A 22864-nucleotide genomic window follows, 5' to 3' on the forward strand; every position below is an offset into this window, starting at 1 on the left:
CCAATTTTGGAGTTGTATATCATGGAAGGGTTGTAAGTCTTGTCTCCACCATGGAAATTCCATGGTCTTCTAGATTTTAAGATTATAGACCCTAATATATTAAATTATGCAAGCAAGGGCCCTAAAAGTGAGTGCAAAGAATTCCTTGACCAAGCCCTAGGTGAGCTAGGCAATGCCTAGCTAGGGATTATCAGCAAAGAAAGAGCTCTCAAGAGAAAAGCTTGAAGAATGAAGACTTTCCCTTATAAGGGATTGAAGAAGGGTATGATGAGGTTCCAACTTGTGGAGGATGAGTCTTGATGAAGTGTGAAAGGTGTCTAAAAAGGGGGGATAAAAAGCAACCAAGGAAACCCTACAAAACCCTCATTTTTGCTATTTTTGTTGTATGACCTTTAGACATCTTGAGACCCTAAAAATACTTGAGTATGGATCCTAAATAATAACTATTATTAAGGCTAGAGGTGTTGAAACTCTAAGACAAAGGAGCTATTGGCCCCAGAAATCCGGGTGTAGGCCTAATTAGGGGCTCTCCTTGTAGCCCTTTTGTGACGAAATCTTGAAATCAGGTATAAACCCATTGTTGTTATCCATTCAAGCATAGTAAAAGTGTTCCAATAACACCTTAGGACATCATGGAAACTTTTTTTGGATTGGGAAGTGCTGTGGTACCCTAGTACACCTATAAAACCTTTCGAGGGATAGTGATCCTAGAAGAGTAAGGGAGTGATGTTGCAAGTTTGGATCAGTTGACTTGGTGAGAAGGGTGGTCATGGTCAAGGGACATTTTAAGTAACAAGAGATCTAATAGACCACATGGATGTAGAGGAAACACCAAGATCCTATTGTTGGATCAGAAGCATAGACTAGCTAGTCTAGCCTAGCCTGCCCCATCACTATGCCTTCACACAAATTAGCTAAATGGGTTGACTTTTTTTTAACATAATTATTTCTCTACAAGAAATTCTATGATATAGAATGAGATATTGGTCATAATGATGACACCATCATAAAAAATTGGGAGACATTTAATTACATTCCTTGGCATGTTGAACGTACTATGGTGACAAGCAATGATGAAACCCCAAGTGATTCTGACATTGAAGACAATGAAAATGTTCAAAGAAATACAACATAACACAAATGAGAGATTATATCTAGGTGCATCATGGTCAAAACATAGAGTTCTTAGAAATAGACATGTTGGGGAGAAGAGACATTGACAAATATACAAATTGGTCTATTGATTATAAGGGAGAGGACTACACTATTGCAACAATCAATTTTATAGGTAATATGAAGAATCATGGTTGTTTGATATATGGTGACATTCCCCAATGCATCAAGTACATGACCCTTGGTGACAAATAGAAAAAGGTAGTTGACATTATTATGACACACTATCACAGAAATCAGAATGTGGAGCCATTGCTCGTGATAATTCAAGGAACAATAGGCACTAGAAAGTCATATGTAATTGGCACCATTAGTCAATCTCTTCAAAATGCAGCAATTCCCTCTCTATTTCCCCTTCTATTACTTGCACCAACATTAGTTTCAGCATTCAACATAGGAGCTTCTACAATTCATTCAAAATTAAAAATACCGATACAAGATTTTTCTCAATTGGAAGGAACAAAACTCGCTAGTTTTCAAGAAGAAATGGCACAAATAAAGTATATTTTGATTGATGAAATGAGCTTTATTGGTTAGGAAATGTTGAAGAACATAGACTCTCAACTTTGACAAGCATTCCCACAAAATGCATATATAAGCTTTGGAGGTAAAAAGCTTCACTTTCCTCATTAACAAGTACACAATGTAAAAAATATAGACTAATACATTACTAAAATATAATTACAAATTATTCATTCTGACATAAATATTTTCATTCTTTATTTCAAGTGTATCTATTATTTTGGTAGGTGATTTGCGCTAGCTTCCTTTGGTTAGTGACAGATCAACATATGACAATAATAGAAGGGCAAAGTTACTATGGTAGGAATTCAAGATTGTTGTTACTTTGGATAAGATTTTTAGACAAGATGGAGAAAATGACGACCAACAAAGATTTTGTTAACTTTTGATGAATGTAAGAGATGCAAACCCACATATTGATGATTGGAGATTGCTAATGACAAGAACCCCTATAAACATAGATCTTGCAACAAATTTATAGTTTGAAAATTCAGTCCATCTATTCTCAACAAATAAAAATGTTCATAGTCATAATAAAAGAATGTTGCATTCATTAAAGTATCCTGTTGCACATAGTGTTGTGACAAAAGCAGGACATGGTAATGCATTTGAAGATTATTCAAATGAAAAGCTTGATTTGGAGTTGCTAATTTGTAAGGATGCAAGGATCATGCTAACTTCAAATCTATGGGTACAAGCAGGTCTTGTAAATGGAGCTTTAGGGTACGTTCAAAATATAGTCTACAAACAAGGTAACACTACACCTGAACCTCCAACCTATGTGATGGTTGAGTTTGATAACTACTTTGGACTACCATTTGAAGACCATTATCCAAAAACAATTCCAATAACACCAATACAGTAGGGTAGAACACTTCAATTGCCTTTAAGATTGGCATGGGCATTAACTATACATAAATCTTAGGGTTTGACTCTTCTAAAAGCAACAAATGATATAGGACTAAGAGAAAGAATAGGATTGGCATTTGTGGTTATTTCTTATGTTAAATATTTACTGTTAGAAATGCTTTAGAATAACTAAGAGTGGGGTTGAATTAGTTATTCAATGTCCAAATATCCAATTAAAACTTTTTCATCAAGCAAAGTGTGCCCATCAAACTATTCATTCACCCAGGCTTAAAATTTCTTACTTAGCAGGTTACTGTAAATCAACATGCAATCACAACACATGAAGAATCAACACATAACACAATGATTTATGTGAAAACCTAATTTGGGAAAAGATGCTAGTAACATGCTACTCAATTCTCACTCTTTTGAAGTGATGCCCTGTGAAAGGCCTGCCTTGTTAATGGCTACAACACACTATTAAATGTGACCTGGTTAAAGGATTTAACCACCCTATTAGAAGTGGGCCTGGTTAGAGGACTTAAGAACATTCACTTGGAATACCACCTTGTTAAAGGATTTAAAAATGGCTATTAAACCAACTTAAGTCCATAGGATTTTTACCCTAACTGATACAATTGCTAAAGAGTAAAAATAAGGGGTTTTGACCTAATTACAATTCACAACTTATCTTATAGATTTTAGATCACTTCTTTAGCTCTTCACATTGCCTGACTTTCAGTCTTTGCAGTGTTGTAGCTTGCCCTTCTTTCAAGATTTGTCTCCTTGAGTCTTCATGCTTGATATACTAGTTCAATCCTCTCTTTTTGACCACTTATCAAAGTAGAGTCTTTGTGCTCTATTCTTGCTTCTCCTAGATGCCTTCTCCTTGACACCTTTCAACCACTTTGTAATTTGGCACACCAAAAACTCTTGCTTCTTGGCCTGTGACTTCTTAAATAGAAGTTTGGAATCCTCTTTCTTGCTTGATTATTTCCTCCTTTGATTTTAGTTCGAATGGATTAGGTACAATTCATTGAATCTAACCCACATCTTGTTTCTTCTAGAAACATCTTGAAGAATCCTCTTGAATTCACTCAAAAATGGTTTGTCTAAATTTTTATGCCACTAGCTCATCATCCCTATCCTCCATCTAGTTCACAAAATTCAAGGTAAAAAATTTGTCAACTTAGATTTGGTGAATCTTTGACATTTCCAATAATGCAGTAGCTTAGCACTGTTGAAATTTTGGTGCTCAACACATACTGTGTTACTCGACATTAACTACGTTTTACTAATGCTCGGCACCTATGGTGAATTCAATCGACATCCACTAAGTTTTTTTGATGCTCAACACTTGCTACTTTGCTCGGCACCTGAACACACTTGGGTCCTTCTATATTACTTGGCACACACTAGATTTTTCATTTGCTTGGCACTAACTGAAAACTTGCTCAGCTTGAACTAGCTTGGTTAGCACTCACTAATGAACTTAGTTAAGCTTTGCAGTCAACCTTGTTACAACTTAAACTTCTAAAGTTTCTAAGTGTGGCCAACCCTTGTATCTTCAAGTATATTTCCAATAAATCATTTTACTAGTGTCTAAACTGATCCTTGCACTTCATTACAAAACCATAACTCAACCTTTCCCTTAGGTACTCTTGTTACATCTTGTTGATTAAATCCTCTTCATCAATCAACTAAGTGGTAGTACTTGATCTTTATAAGCAATTTTCATTCCAAGAGTTAGTAGGTTTGACATCAATGACAAAACAATGATTGAAAACACATCAATGCCAAAACAATGATTGAAAACATTCTTTAATAACAATCTCCCTCTTTGTAATCAATCTCCTACAATGATCTTTTCAATTAGATTTCCAACATTTATAGTGTCTAAGAATAATTCCTTCATTCACGTATGATCGTTATGAGAAAATGAAAAAGGGTAGACAAGTTGCCAAGCACAAGGATGAAGAAAATAGACTTAAGTTGTTAGAAGAAAATTGATGTAATATATTTTTTCAATACTTTGTTCAATGCAAGTACAATTTTAATTTTCCACTTTAATATTTTGTAATTTTTATTATACTTACTATACTATTTTACGATTGTAGTATTTAAATAAATTTTCCATTTACTTGTATACAACTATGAATCACATTTCAAATGTTTTAAATGACCACTTATTTTCTTATGCCCTTATAAATTTGTATCACTCTATGTCAAATAATTTTTTTCAATATAACATATACTAACATTTTAAAAAAGTGTCAAGATATCAATTTGATCAAATATATTTTATGTTTCTTTCATGTAACATACCTTAGTTTAATGGTTATGGTTTCTATCCTTGATGCAACATTTCTTTCCTTTTTGAAAAGTCATATTCTTTATCATGTTTTAATTATATAACATATTTTCATCATTTTCATGTAGCTTACGAAGATGTTAGACAAGTTATGTTTAGAATGGGTTTACTGGTGGTTGCGAGACTTTCATCATAGACTTCCAAAAAATGTCATCCTTTTTATAGAGGAGTTGAGTGTTCGGTATTGGATGAGGGATAGAATGACCAGTCAAATTATAAACACTGGACCAAGGAACAATCAATTAAAATTTTATAACTATTCTCTATACTTCAACTTCCATTATGCTACAAAAGTGAAGATGACCTTAGATGTCAAATTTCATCACCTTCAGATCAAGGTTGTAGACTTTTGCGGATGGCCAGATAATTTGTACCATGAGATTCATGATCTTTATCTTGTAGGATACAATTTTTAAAATTATCATTACGCCAACAATAAATGTTAGGAATCACACTTTCTTTGATGAGCTTTGTATAAAGTTTATAAAATTTCTTAAAAGAGAATCTAAAATTAGCTATCACAAGGGTCCACTCAAAGAATGGTTGATAACTACTCTTAATTTGGGTTACACATTGATGTTCACAATACACCAAGTCATTCCATCTTTTAGGTTTTGCATGCAAATTATGGCATACCTACATTATTTCACATAAAGTCTACTCTATCAATTAAAGTACAAAAAATTCTTCCTGAAAATGTAGAGTTATTACTAGTCCATCCATGGTTGGAAAAGTAAAGATATTCTACATATTATTTGTCAATGTATTGTTAACATTTTGAACAATTGTATTTTTCATTATACCAAATTTTGGAATAACTATTAGCTATTTCACTGTTAAGTTTTGCGATGGATTATGTCAACATTTCTTTGAATGATTATTAAGTATTTCTTTATTACACATGTTTCTATAAAAAAAAATTATATTGCTTCAATGTGCTCAAATTGTTTGGCAATAGAATGTATAACATTTCTTCAATTTCTCTAACATTAACTAATTATCTATATGATTTTAAAATATCTTTTTAATTACTATTAATTTTTTCCTCTATGTAAATTTTTAAAATGAATATATAAAATGTATTATAAATCATCATAATATTATATATTTATTAATTAATTTTTTTTAATAATAGATTAACTAAAATGAAGTATAATTTTAAAAATAATGTCTTTCATTTTGTATCGCGAGTGCTACTAGCTTATATATATAATAAGTCGAAAGATATTCTTCTCGAGGCAACTATTTTCATCAATAGGCGCCTCGAGAAGGATATCTCTCGACTTATCTACTGTAAAGATTTTAAATAGAAAATGAGATTTACAATTTTAAAAATAAAAATAGTATTTTTATATAGATGATGTAAGAATATACTTATGAAAACTTTAAAAATAATGGATTTTTAAAAGAAACTCTCCATTTAAGATATAAATTTTAAGATATAAATAACAACCAGAACCTATAGATTGGCAATGAGAAGACAAACAGAAATTTATAATTCAACATTCAAAAGACGTTAAAATGCTGAAATAAACGATGACAATAACAGCTGCCATCAACATATTCCTTTCGAAATGCCTCACACAAAGCACCAGTCGCTCTCTCAGGTGGGAGAATCCATTTTATAAGTTGGGAGAGTCCGGTGGGTGAGAAGACATCCAACGGTTTAATAACATATATAACATCAAAATGCGTTAAAATTGCTTAAATAAAAGATGGCCATAATAGCTGCCATCGACAATTCCCTTTCAAAATGACATGCACGAAGCATGCAGGTCGCTTCTCACAAAGGCGCACCCGTCTTACAGCTGACATTAATAACTTGGTATTAATATATCTGGATTTCCAAATTTGAAAGGTGGTATAACTCAAAAGCTTTGTTTATTGTACAACTGAACAAAAGTATTCATTATATTCTCAACTCAAATTGAACTACACATTGAAGATAATTAAGTATACATGATCTCTCTGAAATAATCGAGGTCACCAAAGTGGTGAATCCGATGGGTTAGAAGACATCCAAAAACAAAGGCCGGCTTCACCATTGAAGCCCACCCAGTTCTGATCTCCAACGCAACCTCTCATCATCTTATAAATACAACTCTTTCTTAACAACTTCTCGTCACACCCAAAACTTTGCTAGAATTCCCTCTTTCTGCAGTGTTTATATTCTAAAAGAAAAGAGATGGAATTCAATGGAGCTTCTTTCATGGCAATTTTAGTGGTATTCAGCGGTGTAATTGGCATCATTTACTCATCGGATCCTGATATTCTCACTAATTTCATTGCTCTGGCGGGGCAGAACTTAACCGGCAATTTCTTCACATTCATGGGATTCCGAGGTGTTGGAAGCATGTAATGTCCCCTGTTTAACCAGTTTGGATATATGTTGTCGTTAGCCTACTTCTATGTGGTCCCGGGGGCTAACAAGGACATGGACGAGATCTTGTGGTGTTTTGGCCTAGTCGATTTTGTTCTGGGGCCAACTAAGTTCGTTTGGGGGCATTTACAATGTGACTTACTATTTTTAGTAAGTCAGCCAAGCTAGTCGGATGATAATTTTGATGATGGGGTTGGATGTGTTTTTCTTAGCTCTTTCTAACGAGCTATCATTTGTGGTGTTTCGAGATCATTTGCTATGGAATTTTAATGCCGGAAGTTATTTAATAAAGTAACTTCAATTAAATTAATATTATAAGGTTACTTTATTATATATATGTGTGCCCAAGAGTGGGACACCAAATGATCTCCTTGGGACTTTAAAGTGATAAATGGAAACAATATATTAAAATGCAAATATGAGATTTAATCCCACATTGCTTGTGGAGTGGGGGGTCGACCCTCTAAGAGGACTTTATATACAGCCATGAGTGGGGTGTGGAGATATGAAGAAATTGATGAATTTCAAGCTTAGTTTGGTTGGTTTGGTTTCTGGCTTTTGGAGACGAAATCCTCCATTGGTGACAATCCTTTCGCTCTTGGAAGACAGAGTCAAGGGATTTAAGAATCTATTAGCTTCATACTGTGTGCATTCAGCTTCAATTTTTCAGCTACAGGTAAGATTGAAATTGTTCCATTTCCAAAGGATTATCATTGCAGACATTGAACAGCATGGACAGCAGATTTGGAGGTGAGATTTGGAGCAGGTTTGTGGGTAAACAGTGCTGCTACAGTGCGCGTGAACAGTGCGCGTGAACAGTGCGTGTGAATAGTGCGCATGAACAATCCTCATTCTGTGTACTTGGAGGTCATATTTCATACCCTAACCGAGCAGCTATTAGATGGGTTGCTAAACTGGACATCCATCCTCAAATTTCAAACAACAGCGATCATATTATTTCCAGGTTCTTCTACACCCGATTATAATAGTTCAATGAATGTATAGGTGTCATAATTATAAAGAGTTTTGCATATTCAGTCACTGTGTAACAGTCTTTGCACTACAAACTCAGTCACTTTTGTACACAGCTATATGAAGTTTGTATATCTTGAATAGAGGATAAGTGTACGGAACATTAACGATCAGTCCATAAGAAACTCTTTACATTGCATATTTGTAGTAGTGTTCAAGTGCCAAGATATTTGTCCTTGCTATTCTTCAGATCATATGGTCATTGTTTGGCAGAGAAGTATTATAACATCTGAACAAGAACTCAGAAATTTCAAATCAGACTTTGCACACCAACTGTTTGACAAAATGTTGCTGAATCAAAACTAAAAAATTCAAGGTAGAATTAGTAGGGTATGTTACAGTGGTATCAGAGCTATAAGTCCTGCCATCCTGTGGAGGTCTTATAGGAAATTTGGAACTGGCGGATAGAGGGGAAAGTGTTTTGTCAAAACACTAAAATCAGAGCATTTATGTTTGAGCATGCGACAGGGGCCTTATAATTTTCGCAATACCAGAGCAAGACAAAGTAGGAGTTCAGACCTGCAAAGCAAACAGTCTAGTTCATCCGTACAGGGGGGTATAGAATCCAGTCATACAGACACAGCGGAGGTATTTTTTGATCAAGACAGCAATATGGGTGACCGAGATGACAGGAATACAAGATTAGGTGGAGGCGGGAATGCCGGTCCAGAGCCTGGAGAGGAAAGATTTTTACAATTATTAGAGACCTTGGCACGGGGACAACGATTAGCAGAACAAAGGGCACAGGAACAGAATCAGAGATTGGAGCTTATGATGCAGATGATGGCTCGTCAAATGGGGTTGAATGCTAACATGGGTGGAGGTAATAATCAGAATGGTAACAATCAGAATGGGAATAATCAAGATGAGACACATAATGGAGGTGAACAAGTTGGGAACAATTTCGGTCATGCACCTCAGCAAGCTAGGACCGTGAGTTTGAGGCCCATGATTCCCACATTCCCTCCTAGAGCTCCAGAGCAGCCCATACCAGAACCCCAGATCATTGATATACAGGACCAGTTGAGGAGAGATTGGGAAGCCAGAAGTCCAGATTTTACTGCTGCAATTACCTTTAGGGAGTATATGGATGTGCGGATGAAACATATGCCACGTGGACATGACAGGAACCAGAACTATGAGCTACGGAAGAAAGTAGGGAAACTTCAGTTACCATATTATGATGGCTCGGGGAAGTCTTCAGCAAGAGCTTGGGTTCAAAAGCTTGACACATACTTTCAATTGAACCCTATGCCTGAGGAAGAAGCTATTAAGTACGCAGCAATTCATCTGGAGGGGTTAGCACACGAGTGGTGGCATCATGGTATGGTCACTATGGGTCATGCACACATTACCTCATATGTGGAGTTCACGGAGAGACTGATTGAACGTTTTGATAGGAAGGATCCAGAACTCCATTTCAAGGAGTTAGCTCAGCTTAAACAATGGGGATCATTGGAGACATACATTTCAGAGTTTCAAAAACTTGCAGTGTTAGTAACAGATGTATCTGAACGGAGGATACTGGTTCTATTTATAGATGGGTTAGCTGATCCGTTGAGAGGGTGGATTAAAGCTCTCAACCCTCCCACTTTGCAGGAAGCCATTAAGAAAGCTCGTGACATGGATTCCTCTTCAGCTTCTAAAAATAAATTCTTGACAAAGAGTTTCCCTTCAAGGAAAGATAAGGACAGGAAACCTTTTCATAGAGAGCCTCAGCCACCTAAGGAGGAAAGTAAGAGGTTGGACAATGAAACACTTAATGATCTCAGGAAGAAGAAGCTTTGTTTTCATTGCAGGGAGCCTTGGGATTTGTCACATAAGTGTCCATTGAAAGCAAAAGCTAAGCAGATGGAGTACTTTTCAGCTGAAGAGTCAGTGGATGGAGATTCAGAGCAGTCATCAGAATCAGATGGAGATGATGATAATTCTTCACATGAGGAAGCACGTAGTGATGGCACGATAGCTCAGTTGTCTAGTATACAGGAGGCCGTCACTTTCAGAGTTAGGGGAACTTTGGATGGACAGAGATTTGTGGCACTCATTGATACAGGGGCAACACATAACTTCATTGATGAGAAGTTTGTGACACGCAGAGGGCTACTTACAGAGGAGCATAGGGGATTTAAGGTGATGGTTGCCGATGGCTTCAAAATTGACTGTACCAAGAAAATCTCCAACTTGCAGCTTCGTTTGGGAGATTATGACATGACAGGAGATTTCTTTGTGGTCAACATTGGTGATCAGGATATGGTGCTTGGGATGAACTGGATGAAGTCTCTGGAAGAGTTTACATTTAACCTCCAGAAAATGGAAATGAGGTTTGAGGCAAATGGTAAGAAGATAGTGCTCAGAGGTTTGTCAGATGGGAGACTTCGAGTGGTCTCACTCAAACGAATGCAGAGTTTCTTTAGACATGATCAGGTGCAGTGGGCAACAGAGTTCAAAGTAATGCCTGAGGTGACAGAGTAGCATAAACAGGAGTATCCACCTGATGTACAAAAAATAATAACCAAACATACTAAGGTGTTTGATGAGATACCTCCAGGGAGACCCCCAGATAGGGGAATCGAGCATGTTATCAAGTTAGAGGAAGGGGCTAAGCCAGTTATCATCACACCTTACCGCCACCCCAAGAGATATAAGGATGAAATAGAAAAGGCAATCAAGGAGTTGATTGACATGGGGCACATATGGCCAAGAAAGAGTCCTTTTGCTTCTTCAGTAGTATTGGTGATGAAGAAGGATGGTACAATGAGGATGTGCATTGATTATAGGGAGCTAAACAAAAAGACAATCAAGAACCGATACCCTATCCCGCGCATCGATGAGCTTATTGATGAATTGCACGGTGCATGCTACTTCTCTAAGATTGATTTGAGATCTGGCTACCACCAGATACGGGTTAGAGAGGGGGATGTGGAGAAGACAGCTTTTAGATGCCACTACGGACATTTTGAGTTCTTAGTCATGCCTTTCGGGTTGACTAATGCTCCCGCCACTTTCCAGTCCTGTATGAATAGAGTGTTCAGAGATCAGCTGAGGAATTTTGTGTTGATATTCTTTGATGATATACTGATATACAGCCATACTTGGGAGGAACATTTGAAGCATATTGATACAGTGCTCAGTATTCTAGAGAGGGAGTCATTATATGCCAAGATGAGTAAATGCGAGTTCGGGATGACAGAGTTGCTCTATCTAGGGCATATTATTAGTGCAGGAAGTGTTCGGGTTGACCCAGACAAGATCAGGGCCATTCTGGATTGGCCACCGCCGAGGAACACTTCACAACTCAAGGGATTTCTCAGGCTTTGTGGGTTCTACCGCAGATTTGTGAAGGGATTTTCACAGATAGCAGCACCACTTACAGATTTGACACAGAGAGACAGTTTCAAGTGGTCAGAGAGGGCTCAGGATTGTTTTGACAGGTTCAATGAGCTAATGAGTACGTGTCCTGTTTTAGCCATTCCAAATTTTACCAGGCCTTTTGAGCTGCAGTGTGATGCCTCGGGAGAGGGCGTAGGAGCTGTCCTCATGCAGGACAAACATCCCATCGCATATGAGAGCAGGAAATTACGAGGTGTTGAGAGAACTTACAGCATTTATGACAAAGAAATGCTAGCAATCATGCACGCGCTAGCTAAGTTCAGGCAATATTTAGCAGGGAGCCGATTCACAGTAAAAACAAATCATAACAGCTTGAAACATTTCCTCGGGCAGAAGGATCTTAATGACAGGCAACAGAAATGGGTGAGTAAGTTACAAGCTTATGATTTCGACATAGTCTATGTCAAAGGGAAGAAAAATATTGTCGCAGATGCTTTATCCAGAAGGCCTCATTTGCTTGCTGTTGGGATAGTCATGGATGATTGGAGAGAGTTGATCTTGGCAGAGTATGCCAAGGATAGTTGGGCATCTAGTATTATTGAAGGAACTATTCAGGATAGCCGATACACTGTTGTAAATGATCTGATCATCTACAAGGAAAGGATTTATTTAGTACCCGGGTCTGCTATGAAGCAGAAGATTTTGAGGGCGTTTCATGATTCACCATTGGCAGGACATCTTGGATTCTTTAAGACATATCGGCAGGTGAGAGAGCGCTTCACTTGGAAAGGACTCAAAACAGAGGTGCTTCAATTTGTTAGAGAGTGCCAAGTATGTCAGCAGAACAAACAGGAACATTCCTTTCCAAGTGGTTTACTACAGCCCCTACCCATACCAGAGAAGAAGTGGGATAGCATTTTCATGGATTTCATCACAGGCCTCCCCAAGGCACAGGGTCGGGATTGTATTTTTGTTGTGGTAGACAGATTGACGAAATTTGCACATTTCTTTGCAATTTCGTCTACGTATTCAGCAACACAAACAGCAGAACTATTTTTTCGAGAGGTATTCAGACTACATGGGATACCAAGAAGCATAGTTAGTGACAGAGACAACAGATTTATGAGCCACTTTTGGTAGGAGTTGTTCAAGTTATGTGGAACAAAGCTCACTCCGAGTACCAGTTACCACCCCCAAACTGATGGGCAAACAGAGATAGTGAACAAGTGGGTTGAGGGATATCTCCGAAACTATATTGCAGGGCAGCAGAGGGCTTGGGTGAAGTGGCCACATCTAGGGGAGTACTGCTATAATACCTCTTACCATATGTCTATTCAAATGTCCCCTTTTATGGCACTATACGGGTATGATGCTGCTCCTAATTTCTTAGATTTGTTATTTGGGGACAGTAGGGTGCCTAAGGCCAAGGATCTTTTGCAAGAGTGTCAGGACATTATGCGATCCTTGAAGGAAAACTTGCAAAAGGCACAAAATCAGCAGAAGCAATATGTTGATCAGCACAGGGTTGAGAGGTCTTTTGAGGTGGGAGACATGGTGTACCTCATGTTACAGCCGTATAGGCAGTCCTCTCTCAAAAGGAGTGGAACAGAGAAATTGAAACCGCGCTACTATGGACCATTCAGAGTAATCAGGAGAGTGGGCGAGGTAGCTTATGAGTTGGAACTGCCTGCAGACAGTAAAGTGCATAATGTGTTCCATGTGTCATGCCTTAAAAAGGCATTGGGGCACAATGTGGTGCCTTCAGTAGTATTGCCACCTCTCGATGATGAGGGAAAGCTTATCTTGGTTCCTGAAGCTATACTTGACACCCGGGAGAGGGTGCTTCGCAGGAGGACTATCAGGGAGTACCTAGTGAAGTGGAGGAACCTACCTATTGAGGATGCAACATGGGAGGCAGAGCAGGTTCTTCAACATCCAGAGTTGAGATTGCTTGGGGACAAGCAATTTCAAGAGGGGCGGACTGTAATGTCCCCTGTTTAACCAGTTTGGATATATGTTGTCGTTAGCCTACTTCTATGTGGTCCCGGGGGCTAACAAGGACATGGACGGGATCTTGTGGTGTTTTGGCCTAGTCGATTTTGTTCTGGGGCCAACTAAGTTCGTTTGGGGGCATTTACAATGTGACTTACTATTTTTAGTAAGTCAGCCAAGCTAGTCGGATGATAATTTTGATGATGGGGTTGGATGTGTTTTTCTTAGCTCTTTCTAACGAGCTATCATTTGTGGTGTTTCGAGATCATTTGCTATGGAATTTTAATGCCGGAAGTTATTTAATAAAGTAACTTCAATTAAATTAATATTATAAGGTTACTTTATTATATATATGTGTGCCCAAGAGTGGGACACCAAATGATCTCCTTGGGACTTTAAAGTGATAAATGGAAACAATATATTAAAATGCAAATATGAGATTTAATCCCACATTGCTTGTGGAGTGGGGGGTCGACCCTCTAAGAGGACTTTATATACAGCCATGAGTGGGGTGTGGAGATATGAAGAAATTGATGAATTTCAAGCTTAGTTTGGTTGGTTTGGTTGCTGGCTTTTGGAGACGAAATCCTCCATTGGTGACAATCCTTTCGCTCTTGGAAGACAGAGTCAAGGGATTTAAGAATCTATTAGCTTCATACTATGTGCATTCAGCTTCAATTTTTCAGCTACAGGTAAGATTGAAATTGTTCCATTTCCAAAGGATTATCATTGCAGACATTGAACAGCATGGACAGCAGATTTGGAGGTGAGATTTGGAGCAGGTTTGTGGGTAAACAGTGCTGCTACAGTGCGCGTGAACAGTGCGCGTGAACAGTGCGTGTGAATAGTGCGCATGAACAATCTTCATTCTGTGTACTTGGAGGTCATATTTCATACCCTAACCGAGCAGCTATTAGATGGGTTGCTAAACTGGACATCCATCCTCAAATTTCGAACAGCAGCGATCATATTATTTCCAGGTTCTTCTACACCCGATTATAATAGTTCAATGAATGTATAGGTGTCATAATTATAAAGAGTTTTGCATATTCAGTCACTGTGTAACAGTCTTTGCACTACAAACTCAGTCACTTTTGTACACAGCTATATGAAGTTTGTATATTTTGAATAGAGGATAAGTGTACGGAACATTAACGATCAGTCCATAAGAAACTCTTTACATTGCATATTTGTAGTAGTGTTCAAGTGCCAAGATATTTGTCCTTGCTATTCTTCAGATCATATGGTCATTGTTTGGCAGAGAAGTATTATAACATCTGAACAAGAACTCAGAAATTTCAAATCAGACTTTGCACACCAACTGTTTGACAAAATGTTGCTGAATCAAAACTAAAAAATTCAAGGTAGAATTAGTAGGGTATGTTACAAAGCAGCGGCAACATGACGGGGCAGACGGCGTTGAAAGTAACGAAGGCAATGATGAAAGAATTTTCGGTGCTGGAGGGGCTGAGCGTGTCGATGGCAGTGCTGGAGTTTCTGGCGGGCGGAGTGAACCCTCCTCACACTCACCCCCGCGCTTCTTAACTCCTCTTGCTCGTCAACGGAACTCTCCAAGTTGGAGTTGTGGACACCACCGGAAAGCTCTTCACGCAGAACCTCACTAGTTCGAGGGATTTGTTTGTGTTTCCCAATGGACTCGTCCACTACCAAATGAATGCGGATCCTTTGTATGGGGCCATGGCTATTTCTGGCTTTGGGAGCACCAATGCAAGCACCATTTCGGTCCCTTCAACTCTCTTCACAACCGGTATACCCGACGATGTCTTGGTTAAATCATTTAAGACAGACGCCAAGACTATCGCTCTCCTCATGGGTGGGCTCAAACCTTAAAAGTCCCTCATCAGTACACTTGGTTTCTCCCACCGTTCACCCTTGACCACCACAGAATAATGTCTTCTCGTTCCTTCCCTTTCCCTCTTTAGATTCTACTTGGAATATGTTTTTCACTAGCTGTTTTTTCTTTGAGCTTTTCTTTGAAGTAAAGGTTGGGTTAATTGAATGGTTGGTTTCTTCTCGTTTCTTCCCTTTTTCTTAGCTTGGATAGTGTTTTGCGCTTGCGTCATAATGGTGGAAATTGAGAGAGGATTGCTAGTGTACTTAAGCGGACATGAAGGTAGATTAATTGGGTAGAGAAATTTATATTACACAAAATAATTATATTATCTTCTTCAATTGTCATAGGAATTTATATCTTTATAATGTTAGCATTATATAGTAGGTTCTATTGAACACTCTAAGATTTGACATGCTATTCAAAGAAATCTTCAAGATCTATTCTTATGGCCTATGTATTGCTACATTTTAAATTTGTTGGTTTGGCTTCTTGATTAGTTAAAAATAAGAAAATATGTGAGAAGTTCCATTATAGATATGAAAGTAAAGTGGATCCATATTATCAAGGATCTCAATATAACATCATAAAGGTTTTATTTATGAAAAAGTCATACTTTATCAAATTAATTTCATGAGAAGGTAAATAGAATTCTACAAATTATGATCTTTCAATTCCAATGGTTGTGAAAACATTATGAGTTGGAACAAAAGTATAAGAGGATATACAAGTAGGTAATATCAGTAATAATTGTAAATTCTTATGGATATTTGGTGGTCTAGGAAGTGATGTTAGCATTTTTTAAAGATTATGTACACTGTTGAGATAGTTACTCCTTGATATAGTTTTAGTAGAAATTCCACAAATTTTTCACCATGACATGGATGTGAACCTATGAGAGGATTGATAGGAGATTATTCTTATAGTGAGACATGATGAATTGTTTATCTTGGAGGATCATTCTCATTTCCCATACTTGGATGAATCAATATGAACTAAAGCCACTTTTTATGGCATTGCTTGTTGATCAAATAAATAAGATTGACAAATGAGTGTCAACACACTTAACCATTTTCACTATACATGCTGAGTACACAATGGAAGCCGAGCTAGAGTTTCTTTATGTGCCGTGTCATGCCTGACCTTATTCCTTATTGTTTCTCTTCGTTTGCTTCAGTTGTTGTTGTGTTTCCAGTTCATTGCTATGACATTATCAACTTTGTTTATCTATTGGTTAATTTAGTTAGTTGAGTTTTGGTCTATGCTGATTCAGTTATATTGATCATTATCTGTTTATGACAGTTTATTATTTATGAGGAATTCAGTTCACACTTATAAGTATATGATTTGTGTAAATATATATTGGTATATATATATAAATGTGAATATTTTGAAAATTCACACACACATAATTCATATGAGTATTAATGTGAAATAATCACATATATTTACATAAATTAATGTGTGAAATGTTCAAGTTGAACTTTGTATATGTTAAGTTATATTTGTAACCGCAATATCAATGGGGGTTATTGTTTTACTCCTAACCTATGTGTTAATGAAAGATTCATTCTTTCTAAAACCCTAGGGGGTTTCAAATGCTTTTATATGGTAATTTGTTATTAGTATTATGTTTATGGTTTAAAAAAAATCAAAGAATGGCGGTGGTTTCAGACTGTCTTCTGTACTCGACTTTGCAGTTGAGATTAATGCATTTTAATGAGGATTAATGGAACTCCAGGACTGGGTCGGCCATTCCATTCTGGTTTTGTGTTTGCTAAGTTTTGGCCGGGTTTTGGGCCGCTTGCATTTGTAGAACCAGAATCAGTATGCAAAGAACATTAACAAATGAAGTAAACATTCACAAACCAAAAACTAAATTCACATATATGCTTAGACTAAGAAAGAAAATAAGAAGTGCAAACCTCACAAGAGAAAACACTCCATGCTTTCTTGATTCTGTAGATGTGTCCTTTTGCTGTGGATGTATGCTCAAGATGCTCAAAAGCTGCTTCAATGGAGATGGGTAATGGCAAATTAGTAGCTTTGTGAGCTCTCAATTTGGCATTATAAGGGTATGGTTGCTGGCTTTGGTTCTCAAAATAGCATGGTAACTTTAGCTCAAAGATTGTTGTTGAAATGGCTTGGGATGGGATTCAATTTATAGGCTAAGGGGTAGAGGGATGGAGGGCTTAGATACAAGGATGGGGAGATGGTTAAGAAGGGCTAAGATGCACTCAAAGGGGAGCACATGGATTGTGCTTGTTTAGCACCAATGGGAAGGTGACACTTGTCACAAGGAGGATGAGTGTGAGAGGGTAGGGTTAAGGGTTGGTTAAAGTCATGATGAGTGGGGTTGAGTATGTAAGAGGGATGTAAGAGGAATGAGTGTGGAAGAGGGAAGAGTGTGTAGGATGGATGTAAGAGTCATGAGTGGGCTTGTAAGAGTCTTTATGTTTTGTAAGAGCACTCATGACTTAGTGGTTGGGTTTTTTTGAGGGGAGACTTTGGTTTGGATTAGGAAAGTCTTAAACTTGTTTAAGGAATGTGACAAAATTAGGGGGTGGATTAGGCTTGGGTTTAGGATTAGATTAGGGATGTTAGAGATGTGCAAGTGGATGGCATTAATGAGGGTGGGTGAGTTAGTGGCTAAGCTTGGTTAGTATGGGTGGATGGGGTGGATTAGGCTAAATGGAGGATTAGAAATAGGTTAGGGGTTTTTGAATTTGAGGATTTCATTTATCAAATAGATTTATTTAATAAATGGGGATTTTTGGAATTAGATAGAAGAATAGGATTTAATTGATAAATAATAGATTATTTGATTTATCAATTAGGACTATGGATGATTAAATAAATTAATCAACTAGGGGATGAAAAAGGATTAATTAAATAGAAATTTAATTAATAATGCCTTTTTAGATAACTAAATAGGATTACTAAAATAGTGTAATCAAATTTAGGTGTCTACAACATTGTGAAGTGAAACACCTGTAAGATGTTGCTGTTGAATAGGCAACATGGTTGGGAAAAAACCCTGTTTTATGAGGCTGAGTATGTTGTTTTTCACACAATTTTTGTTATTCTTTGTGGTCGACGTTGCTCTCAAGTTCATCAAGTTGGACATTTCGGGCTGTTGGTATCAAGTTTTGGGGTTCTTCCACCTTTAGTGTTCTGAGGTAGGGGGCATTTTCTAACTCACATCTTTTACTATTCTTGTAGTATTATCCTGTTGAAGAAAGTAAGAAAGCTATGGTTTTAAATATGCTAGTTGATACCCAAGTGTGGGTATAGGAAGGATTGGGTAATTGGTTGCTGAGTTCTGTGTATATTCACACTTGGATATGGGTTATACATGTGTTTGTATGCTTTGTTGTATTTTGGGTTTAGTTAATATATGGGTTTCTATATTTTATTTAGTTTTTAATAAATCTGTGAATCTTGGGTGTTTTCGTTTTCATCTATGTTAATGGTATTTTAGTCATTCACATAGCAAACGACATGAGACATAGTTTTATTATGAATAGGTTATAGATTTGGGCTCGGTATGTTGCAAAAATAGTTATAAAACATATACATTTACTGTGTTTTTTTTATAGGGAACGGGTTATGGTTTTATACCTGTGTCATTCTTTTGAGTCGATTTGTATGTGAAAACACATGTGCATAATAGACAACATATTGGTGGATTTTGTAAAAACATATAAGTTTTGCAAACTGCTATCGATTTTTGTGAGATTCCATGAACTAAAGCTTTTTTGGGTAATAACACGTGAAAGGTTTGGTCTCAGCCTCGAATTCACTTTAAACTCGAGCTCAAAGCCCATAATCGAGTATCGAGATGTTATGTCGAATGGTTGATTTGAAATGTTAACAATGTCGATATGCTTAGTTAAAACAGAGACATTTTAACAAACACTTAGTATGAAAACTATATTATGTTAAATTAGTTTGATCTGAAAGGTATTAAGATGTGATTCTAACGTTCTCTTTTAGTTGATACCTGCTGATAAGTATTTGGGGATTGTTGAAATGTCATTAGCATTGTCGTTTTACCAATTTCTTCTGAACCTTAAAACATATATTAATGGTCATTGGTTTGATTTATTTCTTTGACTTAGAAAACTTAGGAAGAAAGAAGTGATGGAAAATGGATGTTTCTAAACGAAAGTTGTGGGTTCACTCACTTATCGATTGTTATTAGTGTTATACGGGTTATGGCAATATAAAAGGTTGCTGTTCTGTGACACTAGTCGTGGACATTATAATAACTAATTTTGTCTGCAATTTCTTTTAAACATAGTTGCATTATTATTTTTATAGCATAGCTAGTTTTGTCATCGATTTATATATAGGAAAATTTGTTAATAGAGTAGTCATTACATTGTGTAATCGGGCAGTTTAATATGATTATGAGTTTGGAGTATCATATGATGTTGAAATTTCAATTGGCTTTCATTGATATGCATCTTAAAACTGGGCAATAGTATTGTCTAAATATGATGGTGTTGGGATGAATATTGATTAAATTTGTATGCTAATTATAAATAGAATGGCATATTGGAATTTTGAATGAAGGTAAATAATAGTTTAGCATTATTGATTAAGTAATGTTTGTATGAGAACATTGGGAATGATTGAACGGTTGTTTAATTTGAGATTGAAAAAAAAAATATGTATAAGCATTGGAATTATTTTTCTAATTATATTATTCTATTCAGTATTAAATGGAAATTATATTCAAAAAGTTAAATTAATGATAATTGTTAGATGAAAGTCATTAAAAACTGGAATATCATATTTACTATTATTCTATCATCTTAGTCATTTTTAAAGATTAATCTAGTTTATTATGACAACAGGGTTCAATTGTGTAGTATTAAGATTTGGTAAATATCATTAATGTAATATGTTAGATAATTATATTTATGAGATCTTAATGCTATAGTTTGGTTCCTGTTGTTATAGTAACCTAAGTTACTTTTGGAATTGACAGAATAAGATGTGGTTCAAATAGATTAAAGGATGTAGTATCATGTTGAATACTGATTTATATCTGTTGCATGGACGTTCTTTTGTAAATCTGTTTGATGTGTATTTTAAGAATAACAGTAATGAACATATATCGAGGTGGCTGAATTTGGTTTATCCTGTTTAGTTAATTAATTCAGTGATAAATTTAAAATCAATTGGGTGGGTTAATTACATATAAAAGATAATTGGCCTTACCTATGACTTAAACCTATATGGTTAAGTACGAAGGACAAGGCATATCTCCATTCTATCATTGACAAGTAAAATAGAGAATTTCATTGTGTGTTGACTATGGGCGTACCATACATGGATGCAGAATCTTAGTGCCATAATGATGACACCTCTGTATATATATGATTCATTTACGGGTTATTCTTAGTGTAAGTTTAATTTTGCATTATTAAGTAAATGTTTACTTCTTGCATATTAATTTGAAATTGCACTATGTTAAAGTGGTTCAGATATCTGCATATGGTTTATATATGTTATTTTAACATGTATGTAGGTGGATTACATTTTTTTTTAATCAGTGTGTACTGAGCCCCTTGTTGTGTTGTGTTGCATTGTTGTATGTTTTCCAAGTGTTTTGAGATTGTTTAGCAAGTAACCAAAGATGACTGTTGAAGTTACTTTTGAAACAACATTTAGGGTTCCTATGTTAGAGATAGGTGTTTAGAAATGATGTTGTACTACATTATTGTACTGAACTCGATTTGTGTTAGCATCATTATGGAAACATATACGGATGATATTATATTTCTTATTGAGGTTTTTAGATTAAGAATGATTCAATCTATGTATTTGTACTTGTAGTAAGATGATTTAATAATTTAAAAAAAAATTATTATTTCATTTTTTGTACTTGTTATTGGTTTCAGTTTTATTGGTTTTGTATTAGGGTAGTGTTACATTTGGTATCAGAGCCCAGGTTAGAATAACCAAGACTCTTGGGTTATAGGGTTTACCAGTCATCGATGCGTTATTAATAGATTTTTGTTTTTTTTAGGTTGCTATCATGCCTCCCATCACTAAAGGAATTCGAGGACGCGACATTCCTAAGAATAACCTTGCTGGCAAAGGCAGAGGCAGGGGCAGGGGCCGTGGTAGAGGTCCTAGGTACCAGAATGATGCTGAGAATGATTAGTTTGATCAGAATGTTGGAGTTGGAAACAACTAGGATAACCAAGCTGACCAGGCTATGGTACTTCAGAGGATTCTAGAACATCTTGATAATATTGAAGCTAACAACCAGATTCCTGGTGGGAGAGGGTAAAAGCATAGATCTGTGTCACCGTTTGTGATACAAAAACCTGTTTTGGTCAAATCTCATTTCTCTATCAAAACTCAATTTTAAAAAAAAACTAAAAATACCCTTTTACAGATTTCAGAGTCAATATTAGCATTATATAAATTTTTGAGTGTTTTGATTAGTTATAATATGCTATAATCTAAAAATATTATAAGTCGATATTTCAACATTTCAGAAGATGCTCTCTCAAAAAATGAAAAAAAATAGTAAATCATATCAAAAAAATAAAAAAAATATATTTATCACTAGAGGAGAGAATCCTCTTCATGAATATGTAATTTTTTTTCAAGAAGGTATAGATTTGATAGAGAAGTTTTGACGGGAGGAAAAAACTGTTGGATTCTGACAAGGTTGAACTTGAGTACTTATAACAAAGAAAATATACATCAAAAATAATTATTTCTTTTTTTTTGCACTAGCTATACATGTCATCTATAAAATATTTTCAACTCATAACAAAAAAAGATGATTTGCACATACTTGTTTGACGGGAACTACATCCTATATTTTTTACAGTTAAAAAAGGGACTTCAAAATAAAATAAAATGAATAAATTCTTAGTCAAAAAAATAATAAAAATTATAGGCATAAAATTCATACATTTCTACACATTTCATCAGTTTACATCATCTTCATATTTTAAACGCAAATAACATTTTTTTTGTCATTAATGTTGAACTGTCACATTCTAATATCACTTTTCTTTATAAAAGGTGACACAAGTTTGTGCTTTTACCCGAGAGCGAATGATAGGAGACCTCTGGTGCAGGGTATTAATTTACCTGTAGAGGAAGATCCAGTGGCTAGAGCTCAGCTCAAGGACCTTTCTAAGATGAAAGGGTCATTATTTTATGGTACTAAATAGGGTACAGCGGCAGAAGCTTGGCTGCTAAATATTGAGCGATGCTTTGTCTTACACTGTTACATGAGTAACGTGAAGGTAAGATGGACAGTTATGCATCTAAGAGGATTTGGTTCCTTGTGGTGGGAACATGAGTTGGAGAAACTTGGCATTGATAT

General features: G+C 36.1%; 1 pseudogene; it reads left to right on the forward strand.

Annotated features, from left to right (window-relative positions):
• The first annotated feature begins 7100 nt into the window (after positions 1 to 7100).
• On the forward strand, positions 7101 to 21679 carry LOC149534216 (germin-like protein 9-3; annotated as a pseudogene).
• The last annotated feature ends 1185 nt before the right edge of the window (positions 21680 to 22864 follow it).

The sequence above is a fragment of the Cupressus sempervirens genome, chromosome 10, assembly GCF_028749045.1.
Source record: "Cupressus sempervirens isolate cs-2001-9-10 chromosome 10, ASM2874904v1, whole genome shotgun sequence".
NCBI classification, from domain to species: domain Eukaryota; kingdom Viridiplantae; phylum Streptophyta; class Pinopsida; order Cupressales; family Cupressaceae; genus Cupressus; species Cupressus sempervirens.